At 44.9% G+C, this 12,448-nt stretch overlaps 1 long non-coding RNA gene across 1 annotated transcript; it reads left to right on the plus strand.

Moving 5' to 3' along the window:
* Positions 1–9,849: 9,849 nt before the first annotated feature.
* LOC123082848 (uncharacterized) lies at positions 9,850–11,778 on the plus strand. Its single transcript, XR_006439130.1, has 3 exons — positions 9,850–10,647; positions 10,762–10,942; positions 11,033–11,778. It is a non-coding gene; the product is annotated as an uncharacterized lncRNA (long non-coding RNA).
* The last annotated feature ends 670 nt before the right edge of the window (positions 11,779–12,448 follow it).

The following is a 12,448-nucleotide window of genomic DNA, read 5'->3' on the forward strand; positions in this document are numbered from 1 at the left end:
GGTGCGGAATATTCGGAGTCCAGAAAGGAGTCCGGCACCTGGGAGTCACGAGATCCGCAAAGGACAAGATTGGTGTTCGGCTCGATCGCCGTAGAGATTGCAGCCCCCGAGGCGGCGTCTAGCCACCCGTCCTCGACCGGCGCAGTCGGCTACGAGCTAAGGGTCGGAGCAGACACCTGAGCGGCGCTCTGGGCACTATCCGGCGGCAGAGCTAGATCATGCCCATCGTGACAGTGCGGCGCGCTCGGCTGTGGCTCGAATCCATCGAAGATCAAGTCTCCGCGGATGTCAGCCGTGTAGTTTAAACTTCCAAATCTGACCTAATGGCCAGGGTCGTAGCTTTCGATCTGCTCCAGATGGCCAAGTGAATTGGCCCGCGGTGCAAAGCCGCCGAATACGAAGATCTGTCCGGGGAGAAAAGTCTCACCCTGGACCGCGTCATGGTTGATGATCGAAGAAGCCATCGGGCCTAAAGGAGATGACACAGAGGAACTCTCAATGAAAGCACCAATGTCGGTGTCAAAACCGGCGGATCTCGGGTAGGGGTCCCGAACTGTGTGTCTAGGCGGATGGTAACAGGAGACAAGGGACACGATGTTTTTACCCAGGTTCGGGCGCTCTCGATGGAGGTAAAACCCTACTCCTGCTTGATTAATATTGATGATATGGGTAGTACAAGAGTAGATCTACCACGAGATCAGAGAGGCTAAACCCTAGAAGCTAGCCTATGGTATGATTGTTGTTCGTCCTACGGACTAAAACTCTCCGGTTTATATAGACACCGGAGAGGGCTAGGGTTACACAGAGTCGGTTACAATGGGAGGAGATCTACATATCGTATCGCCAAGCTTGCCTTCCACGCCAAGGAAAGTCCTATCTGGACACGGGACGAAGTCTTCAATCTTGTATCTTCATAGTCTGGGAGTCCGGCCAAAGGTCATAGTCCGGCCATCCAGACACCCCCTAATCCAGGACTCCCTCAGGGCCGGAAAAAGGGCCCTTCGTACCATGAAAAGGTGATGTAGGTTGTAGGGAACCTAAAAGGAAAAAACGAAGTTAAGAAACGTGGAGATATGGGGGTCCAGGTACAGTCGAGCCGTATTGTGGACTTTATCCCTGTTATGCCTCCATCGTCGCCCATGGTATCTTTAGTGCGTAGTTATGTGCACGTGGTACATACGCTGCAGTTCGGTTGGGGCTGAGACAGAGGCCGAATTGCTAATCCAGCTCCTGACGAGCTGGACTATCATTCTGCAGGGTAGTCCGAATTTGTTTGACAGGGTCCAGTGTCTTGACAACCGATGTGGAGTTTGGCTTGATAAGGCCGACCTGCACTTCCGTTGCGAGGGCCGCGGTGTGTTCCTCAGTATGGAGGGAGCGATCCATGTTTCCATGGACTGTTATAACACCGTGTGGTCCTGGCATTTTGAGTTTTAGATAAGCATAGTGCGGGATCTCATTGAAGCGGGCAAATGCAGTTTGTCCAAGCAGTGCATGATAGACATTGCGGAAAGGGACGATGTCGAAGATCAAGTCTTCACTTCGGAAGTTGTCCGACGAACCAAAGACGACCTCCAATGTGATTGAGCCCGTGCAACAGGCCTCTACACCAGGTATTACTCCTTTAAAGGTAGTTTTCGTGGGTTTGATTCTTGATGAGTCAATACCTATTTTCCAGACCGTGTCCTGATAGAGCAGGTTAAGACTGCTGCCGCCATCCATGGGGACTCTCGTGAGGTGAAATCCATCAATAATTGGGTCGAGGACCAACGCGGCTGAACCTCCATGACAGATACTAATCGGATGGTCCTTGCAATCAAAAGTGATCGGGCATGCTGACCATGGGTTGAATTTTGGGGCGACTGGCTCTATCACATAGACGTCCCTTAACGCGCGCTTGCGCTCCCTTTTGGGGATGTGAGTAGCGTATATCATGTTCACCATCTTGACCTCGGGGGGAAAATTTCTTCTGTCCCCCTGTGTTCGGCGGGCGAGGCTCCTCGTCGTCATCCTCGCTGGGCATCTCTTTCCCCATGTGCGCGGTGTTTAACTTACCAGCCTATTTAAAGATCCAACAACTTATGTTGGTATGGTTGGCAGGCTTGTTAGGGGTGCAGTGAATCTAGCAAGGTCGATCTAGTATTCGGTCTAGGCTAGATGAACCATCTTTGTTTCTTTTGAATGGCCTCTTCCGCTGACCGGGCTTTGAGCCACTGAATCCGGCATTGACTGCTATGTCTTTGGCATTGTCAGTGTTCCTCCGACGCTTGTTTTTGTTGCGTTGGGGCCTGCCGTTTTTGTTCCTTGCTTCGGAAGTGCCAGGATCGCTGGTACTGTTGCCGCTACGGGCAAGCCAACTATCTTCGCCTACGCAAAAGCGGGTCATGAGTGATGTGAGGGCTGCCATGGATTTCGGCTGGCTAAGGTGTGGGGCAAGCCATTCGTTGTGGATGCTGTGTTTAAAGGCTGCTAGCGCCTCGTCGTCCGGACAATCAACAATTTGGTTCTTTCTTATTAGGAACCGGGTCAAGAATTTTCTGGCTAACTCTCCGGGCTGCTGGACTATGTGACTGAGGTCATCGGCGTCTGGAGGCCGGATATAAGTGCCCTGGAAGTTGTCTCTAAAGACATCCTCCAGGCCTTCCCAGCTTCCAATAGAGTTTTCTAGGAATCCGTTTAACTAGTGCCGAACTGGTCCCTTAAGTTTGAGGGGGAGGTATTTGATGGCATGTAGATGGTCACCGCGAGCCATGTGAATGTGGAGTAGAAAATCTTCAATCCATACTACGGGATGAGTTGTGCCATCATATGATTCTATGTTCACGGGTTTAAACCCCTCTGGGAACTGGTGCTCCATTACCTCATCAGTGAAGCATAGGGAGTGTGCGACGCCTCTATATCGGGCCACGTCATGATGCAGTTCGGATGGAGTCTGTATGCGATTTTCAGCCTGGGTGAAGTTGTTATTGTCGCGCCAGGCTTGATGGCTGTCTTCTCACGTTGGGGCATGTCCCCTTGATCCATAGGTTGATCTGGTCTGACCGGATCTATTAGCCAGATCCTGTCGTAGGTCATAAGTGTATCCTGCAGCTGCTGTCTCTCTTCCTTTATGGTGGGGTGGTGCAGGCTGGTGTTCGGCTTGAGTTGTCGTTCTGTCCCGGCCACATGGTGGTCGGTCAGGTCCGTCAGCAACATTACACATGGGCGGTATAGGCTCTAGGGCCTCGTCGTCGAATTGTGGTAGCATCTTGCGCTTCGGATAACTCTTAGTTGGGCATTCGAGGCCGTATTCGTTGGCTGCCAGGACATCAGTCCATCTGTCATTGAGCAGATCCTGATCAGCTTCAAACTGTTTCTGCTTCTTTTTCAACCTTCTTGCAGTGGCTATTAGCCGACGCTTAAAGCGCTCTTGTTCGAGGGGTTCCTCTAGCACGATGAATTCTTCGCCGAGGCTCTCAACCTCTTCGGAGGTCGGTAAGTAATTACTATCCTCCGAGCCCTCGTTCCAGATAGGGTCGTCGGGGTTGACTTGCCCATCCTCCCAATCATCATGCTCGGATGTTGGTTCGATAGGGGATTCTTGTTCTTCTGTGTTGTCTGGAGTATTCTTGTCTTCGGCACCAGTATTACTATCCTTTTCGCGACGCGATTCCGAGTGGTGCCGCTAACATCAACGCTTTGGTGGTGCCACGGGGGGCTTGTCCTCGACTGGGTTTTACCACCATCACCATCGTCCTCTTTGGGTGTGTCCACCATGTACACGTCGTACGTGGAAGTAGCCGTCCAGCATCCGGTAAATGGCGGGTTCTGGCTTTGTTCTTCTCCGGCATCGTCGTCCATACTGTTGATGTCTTCAGAAGCGTAATCGAGCATGTCGGTTAAGTCCTCGATAGTGGCTATGAAGTGGGTGGTGGGTGGGACGTAAAATTCCCCGCTCTGAGCCCATAGTGTGGGCCGGGGGTAGTTCGTCAATGATCCTTCTATAATGGCGAGAGACCGTATTAAGTCCAGGGCCTCGTTTAAGGGTGAGGTTTGGACAGGGAAGCGAGGATCCGTGGAGCGGGGTGGTACTAGAGTTCCCTTGCTGAGCTCGTATGACACAGACCTCGAGAGTTTGGAGTTGGTGCTCGGAAGTGAGTCCGGCTTGATGAGGATAGAGGGGTCCTGGTGTGACTCCCGACCTACCGGTGATGCAATCCCCTCCGATTCTCCAGTGCAAGGCTCTATAGTCGTAGAGAGTCCGACGGGCTTTAAACTCCCGTTTTCGGACCTGGTGGTGCGCTCGGGATCTTCAGCCAGAGCGGTGATTGGGGCCGCAAATGCTTGGAAGATCAAGTCTCCTCGGATGTCAGCGGTATATTTTAGATTTCCAAACCTGATCTGATGACCAGGGGTCTAGCTGTCATTCTGCTCCAGATGGCCAATCGAGTTGGCACGCAGTGCGAAGCCGCCGAATACAAAAACTTGGACGGGGAGAAAAGTCTCCCTCAAGGCGGTATTGTTGTGGATGATTGATGGAGCCATCGAGCCTTCTAGCGACGGCACAGTGGAACTCTCAATGAAAGCACCAATGTTGGTGTCAAAACTGGCAGATCTCGGGTAGGGGGTCCCGAACTGTGCATCTAAGGATCGAAGGTAACAAGGAGGCAGGGGACACGATGTTTACCCAGGTTCGGCCCCTCTTAATGGAGGTAATACCCTACTTCCTGCTTGATTGACTTTGTTGAGTATAGGGGTTACAAGAGTTGATCTACCATGAGATCGTGATGGCTAAACCCTAGATGTCTGGCCTGTGTGCTTGTGATCGCCCCTAAGGACTAAACCCTCCGGTTTATATAGACACTGGAGGGATCTAGGGTTGTATAGAGTCGGTTACAGAGAAAGGAAGGTACATGATCTGATCGCCAAGCTTGCCATCCATGCAAAGGAGAGTCCCATCCGGACACGGGGAAAAGACCTTCTATCTTGTATCTTCACGACCCATCAATCCAGACCATGTCACATAGGCCGGCTTCCTAAGGACCCCATAGTCCAGGACTCCCTCAGCCACCTCCACTTGCCGCCGACTATGTGATCGAACCTAGCAGCCTGCTGCACGATGTTCCTCCTGCACGTGCAGGGATGTACTCTATGAGGGTCGCGTTCTGCCTCTGCACGCAGTGCTATAACTCGGCCAATCTACCTGGCCTCTTGTAAGTACCCTCAAAGATTGTGATGAACACACAAGCCAGGTCGTCCCAGCACAATATAATGCCTCGTGGGAGCTGAGTAAGAAAGCCCATGCTGAGACTTCGAGCATCATCGACAAGTGTTCCATAGCCACACCGTCATTGCTGCTGCCGATCTGAACAACAATCCGGTAATCCTCGAGACAGATCTCCGGCTTGGACACGCGGGTGAACTTGCTGATCCCTTTGGCCAATTTGAAGTTGTTGGGAATCTCCATGGTCCGAATGTACCGACTGAAGCACTCGGGGCCGGAGGGTACGAAACCACTAGGCGCGCTGGCGTCCAGGCCCTCTCTCAGAGCTCGACCCCTATCGACCAGGTTCTGAGAGAGAACGGATCTCGAGTTGAACGACGGGTCTCGGGCGCTCTTCGAGTGACGAGAGGGACTCACCTCCCATCGCTGCCGCATGTCTATCGATCGTCGTAAGGCTGGCACCCCTACGCACCATCGCGCAGCGGCAGCATCAGAGCACGATCATGGTTGTCGTGTCACCGGGGTGACGCCACCCGGTCTCGTCTTTGATCTTCATAGAGATCTCTCAAGGAGGATGATGTTTAGTGCTTACAGGAGCCGAAGTGGGCTGCGAGCCGATCGATCGGTCTCTGGCCGAACCGAGGCGCTGTGTATGTGATCCCAGGATTAGGACACCCCTGCATTTTGCGATAGTGTCTTCTTCAGGAGTGCTTGGATCTGACGGATCCCCTCTCCAGTAGTGGAGCCGGAGGGCTGTATGGAATCAACGATGTGAGTAGCCGCCGATAGGTTTTGCAGTGGGGTGTTACGTATCCAATGTATCTATAATTTATGAAGTATTCATGCTAATATATTATGATTCTTGGATGTTTTACAATCATTTTATAGCAACTTTATATCATTTTTTGGGACTAACCTATTGACCCAGTGCCCAGTACCAGTTGCTGTTTTTTGCTTGTTTTTTTACATCGCAGGAAATCAATATCAAACGGAGTCCAAACACCGCAAAACTCCTAGAAGAGTTTTTATGGACCAGAACACTCAGGATGGGCCAGAGCAGCACCTGGGGGCTTCCCCTAGGGGGCACAACCCACCACGGCGCGCCTAGGCCCCCTGGTGTGCCTAGGTCGGTTGTGCCCACCTCTGTGGCTTCTCGCACCCCTTCTTCGCCCTACAAATTCCCAAATATTCCAAAAACCTTGGGGGTAGCCCTAGATCGAAAGTTCCACCACCGCAAGGCCTCTGTATCCACGAGATCCAATCTAGACCCAGTTTTGGCACTCTGTCGGAGGGGGGGGGGAATCATCACCAGTGGCCATCTTCATCATCCCGGTGGCCACCATGATGAGGAGGGAGTAGTCCACCCTCGGGGCTGAGGGTTTGTACCAGTAGCTATGTGTTTGATCTCTCTCTCTCTCTCTCTCTCTCGTGATCTATATCACGGGCTTTGTTAATATAGTCGGATCATATGATGTTTCTCCCCTCTATACTCTTGTTATGATGAATTGAATCTTTACCCTTCAAAGTTTTGTTTTGTGGGATTGAATATTCAGAGATGAGGACACATAATATATGTCTTGCAATATGAATACTTGAGGTGACAATGAGGTATCTTATTGATTCACTTCATATGTGTTATGGCATTCAACTCGCGGATTCCCGCGATGATATTGGGGTAATCCATGCATATGGGTTGATGCACATTCTTCTCCGATGGAAACTTTGGGGTCTCTTTATCGTTCTTTGTGTGGATTGAATATTATGAATATGAATTTGCTTTTGTGTTATTCTAGTATGAACTCTAGGATAGATCGAACGGAAAAATAGCTTTGTGTTATTTTCGTACGAACTCTTGAATAGATCGAAAGGAAAGAATAACTTTGAGGTGGTTTCGTGACTTACAAACAATTCCTATCTTTTGTTCTCCGCTAATAGGAACTCGGGAGTGATTCTTTATTGCACTTTGAGGGATAATCATATGATCCAAACATGTTAGCATTGTTGAGAGGTTGCACTAGCGAAAGTACGGACCCAAGGACTCATTTTCAAGCATTGCAACACCGTTTTTGTGCCTGTTTACTATTTGCTACCTTGCTTTATTTATTTATTCAGATTACAAAAATATATTTCTAACATCCATATTACACTTTTATCACCATCTCTTCGCTGAACTAGTGCACCTATACAATTTGCCATTGTAATGGGTGTGTTGGGGACACAAGAGATTTCTTGTATTTGGTTGCAGGGTCGTTTGAGAGAGACCAATATTCATCCTACACCTCTTAAGGATTGATAAACCTTAGGTCATCCACTTGAGGGAAATTGCTACTGTCCTACAAAACTCTGCGCTTGGAGGCCCAACACGTGTCTACAAGAATAAAGTTGCATAGTAAACATCAAGCTCTTTTCTGGCGTCGTTGCCGGGGAGGTGAGTGCTTGAAGGTATATCATTAGATCTTGCAACCGAATCTTTTATTTTCTTGTTTTATCACTAGTTTGGTTTACAAAAGAAAACTACATAAAAAATGGAATTGACGTTGCATCATATTATTGATCATCTTTATAATGTCTTTCTTGAAAATGATGGGTCGGAAAATTGTGCTCATTTGATAGAAGAAGAATTTAATAAAATGATTGGCATGAATGATGAGCATGATGGCAATGTTGTTAGTATGAATTCTTTCAATATCCATGATGTTAATGATATGCAAGGATACAAGCTTGGGGATGTTATGTTTGATGAAGATGATATTTTTAGTCCCCCAAGTTTCGATGAGCAAGTTTATTATGATGAAAGCATGCCTCCTATCTTTGATGATTATGGTGATGACATGTATGCTATATTTAATAATGATAACCATGAAACTTTTCATCATGATTTTAATTTTCAATCACATGATAGTTACTTCGTTGAGTTTGCTCCCACTACTATTCATGAGAATAAATTTGCTTACGTGGAGAGTAAAAAAAATTCTATGCTTATGTATCATGAAAAGAATGATTTATGTGACAGTTATATTGTTGAATTCATTCATGATGTTACTGAAAAATTATGAGAGAGGAACTTATGCTTTTACACATCTCAATAATTTCAAGTTTCTGCTCTATGTGTTGAAAGTTTTGAAGTTATGCATGTTTTGCCTTCCTATACTAGTTGATTCCTGTTCCCATGAATTATTTGCTCACAAAATCCCTATGCATAGGAAGTGGGTTAGGCTTAAATGTGCTATTCATATGCTTCATGATGCTCTCTTTATGTTTCAAATTTTATCTTTTATGCGAGCATCACTGAGATCATCATTGAAAAGGCATTAAAGAAAAGCGCTTGTTGGGAGAAACCCAACACTTTTATCCACTGTTTTTGTGTGTTCACATGAATATGCTACTGTAGTAATCTTGTTTTATTGTTTTTGTTTCAATAAAGTGCCAAGTAAAGCCTTTGGGATCATGTTGGGTGATAGTTGATTTGATCTTGCTGAAAAACAGAAACTTTTGCGCTCACAAAAATAACTCTCATTTTTAACAGAAGAGTGGTTTTGAGTTGATTCTTTTTGCAGAAGATTAATATAAAAATTCCTCAAGTGCTCATATTTTCTTCATAATTGTTGGAGTAGAAGAATTATGGTTTGAGTACAGATTACTACAGACTGTTCTGTTTTTGACAGATTCTGTTTTCAATGCATAATTTGCATGTTTTCTAGTTTCTATGTCTTATATTGCTCAATATAAATTATGGAAATGATATGATACAGTAGGCATTGTGTGTAAACAATTATGAATCTTGTCTTTGACAGTACCGAAAGTTAATTGGTTTGCTCTTTATCATACTAACGTATCTCACAAAGTTCCGTTAAGTTTTGTGTGATTGAAAGTTTTCAAGTATTGGATGAGATGTCGATATGAGGAGAATAATGAGTGACAAGATCCTAATCTTGGGGATTCCCAAGGCACCCCAAGATAATATTCAAGGAAGATCCAACAAAACTAAGCTTGGGGGTGCCTCGGAAGGCATCCCCTCTTTCGTCTCCAACATTATCGGTAACCTCACTTGGAGCTATGTTTTCATTCGTCACATGATATGTGTTTTGCTCGGAGCGTCAATTTATTTTGCTAGGATTTGCTTGCGGTTATTTATAATAATGTTTTGTATCTTTTATTCCAATAAAAGTGGCAATGATAGCCTTTGCCATGATTAGTTTGCAAGTATACATGTTGTTGTTTCAAAATAGGAAGTTTATCGATGTTGGAAAAATTCCCTAGAAAAGTCAAAATCTATCTATACCTATACTAATTACAGACTCCCTAATAATAATCAATCCAAAGAATTCTATCTCGGTTACAAAAATAGAACTCCGAACTGATAGGATCCAAACTTCCGTGTTAGCATTTCATAAAAAAAAAACCCATCTCCGTTGAGACAAAAAAAAACAATTTCAGAAAATCTTTTTTTCCTCAATTGATAAAAGCTACACGTAACAAGGACCAATGCTGACCCAAACCTACACGCACACAAATCATGTTGTTATAGAGTCCATATCAATATATATTTCACAAAAATTAGATCCTTCATCACCACGACTGCTCCATCCCACCTATATTTGAAGATGTTGGGCCCCTAGATTGGCGTACATCTCCTGCACCTCTATCGCACGTGAAAAATCTCATGCGCACCCCCTCCCACCGGCCGGCTCCCGCTGAAGGAAGTCGATGCCGCCGTCCTCTCGCCTTCATCCGTCCTCTGCCACAATCCTTCGTCTTGCCTTGCTCCCGCCACAAGCCAACACGCTGGGCTTTCTGCTCCTCGACTTAGATTGAGGCATCGGTTTCCTCTCCACAGGTGCATGTAATCCGCTTCAGCAGTCACCGTTTCTTCTCTCATCCAGCGCGCCAGGTAGGGTTCAGTGTAAACTCTTACTCCACTGCAGCACTACCGGTCATGTGGCCCTCCTTTTCCTGTGATACAACATCAAGATAGACTGTACCTTAAACTGAAAGGAACCAGAGGTACTTTACTGGTGGGATCAGGTGGTTTAGATAGATCTGGCTGTGGTTTTTCGTGGAAGTTTGAATTGCCATGTACTTCTTTGGCTTAGATAGACCTGACTGTGGTTTTTGCTGTTAATTTGAGTTCCAAAGAACTTATTTTGTTTTCATGGCGTTTACAACACAGTAGCCTACAGCGACATGTTTTGATGATGGCGTCATCCGTGAGAATTCTTCTTCTTTTTAGGCAAAATCACGCGTTAGAATTCAGTAGGTGTGATCTGCATTTGATTGATTCATGATTTCCCTTGCAGGTTGAATTATCCAGGCACGAATTTAAAGCATTTTTATGTCCGGTTCCTGCAAATGTTGCTGAAGGGTTGTCATGTGTTTTAAGTAGGATAGCTGGAAGCCGCATATGTTGCTGAAGCACATATCAATCTGGTGGTCTTCAATAGCAGGTGAAGCATATATCATGTTATCTAGCACTCTTCTTAGATCAATTATTATCTTTCCTGCACTTCCAATCCGACATTGTCTTTTGGATATAAAAAAAATTCATACTCTCTTTCCAGTATGCATTATTCGTCAGGTAACAAGTCAATCTGTGATTGTGTCCCTGCAAGTTCGCACATCTTTTCGCCTTTAATAGGTTCTCTTCCCCTGCAACTTCCTCTCTACAAGACTATGTCCTTCGTTTCCTCCCAGACTCCACACTCAAGTGACAGCTGCTTCCCAGATTTCTCTCCATATCAGGTAAATTTGACTATCTCTACACCTTTAAAAACAATCTCATTTTTTTGCCACATTTATGGTTCAGATTTGAATCTCAAGTTACATATACAGATGTGTCATTGGATGGGGAGTGGTGCTATGGATGCTTACACTGATAAATGTATCTAGATCACCTCCTTAAATCTTCAGCTCAGTGGTTAAAATAAATGCCTCAAGGGGCACACAGAAGTTTCCGTGTGAATTGTACATGATGCCTAGAATCTAATTGCTGGACATCACTTATTAGCTCTGCTATATCGTACAACAAGCCATGGATAATACACTTTTAGATGTATGCACTAAAGTTACTTTAAGATTTAATTTTGGAGACTAAATTACATTCGGAATTTTGTAAACACGCCGTATTTTGTAGAATTTAATTATATCCCAATATGGCATTTAACATAAAATTAAATAAAATGTATCTTTGGTGCAAAAATAAGTCTCCTATCTTCTTTTAAGAAAATCCGGGGAAAGGAAATATACCTACCGGATCAGAAAAGGAAGACCCAAAAGAACCGATTTTAGAGACCATGTGAACATGCAATTCTTGTATAGAAAATAGTACATCATTTTTCTTATCATGTCTCCATTTATATCCATGCCAACAGATTTCCTTTTTGCCATTCAAAATATGTTTCTGCATGTGGAAGGTCCATGCACAGGTTATTTTCTCCCACTTTATCTCCAACAAAATCTCCTTTATCATTAATTAATGGCTTGCAAACAACAACCTGAACATATCATCATATGGAAATATAGGTTGGTTGAATTTTAGGAAACTTGGTCGTACTTATCATACTACCTCTGTCCGGGTTTATTGGTCCCCATTGTATTTTGTGCCAAATTTTGACCATAGATTAAACTAACAAAATGTTCACGCATGCCGCCAAATATTATATTTTTGGAAACTATGTTCAAATACGAATCCAATGAGACAATTGTTTTTAACATGCATTAACATTTTGTTAGTTAAATCTTTAGTCAAAATTGGCACAAACTATAAAGGGGACCTATAAACCAGGACGGAGGTAGTACATAAGTTTTTGACGGTAAGTCAAATTGCATGCTGAAACAATAATTCAGTTTTATATTTGTGTCATAAGATATATATTGGCTTATGGTGTTAGTTAGATATATCTAGGCGCAGGAGGAGACTCAAATTATTCGAGACAATGGACCTGGGTCCTTTGCCTATGCACCACAACATCCAAGTCAAAATGGGATGTAAATTAAGGAAGTCTCAACTAGCAAAAGGAAATGACCATTACCATGGAAGATCAATATTTTTTTGTTTTCAATTAGAAACTTACTGTAACAAATTAGAAGTGAATGCAAAATTGATATTCTGGAAATTCTGAGGAGTTTCTAACCAATTACACTGGTACTTAAATATATTAGATAATGGTTATATGTAGTCCACAATGATATATAATTTAACCAAAATATACTTATATTTTGTATAAACTAGGCCGTGCGAATGCACGG

Source organism: Triticum aestivum, chromosome 4A, assembly GCF_018294505.1.
Source record: "Triticum aestivum cultivar Chinese Spring chromosome 4A, IWGSC CS RefSeq v2.1, whole genome shotgun sequence".
Classification (NCBI taxonomy): domain Eukaryota; kingdom Viridiplantae; phylum Streptophyta; class Magnoliopsida; order Poales; family Poaceae; genus Triticum; species Triticum aestivum.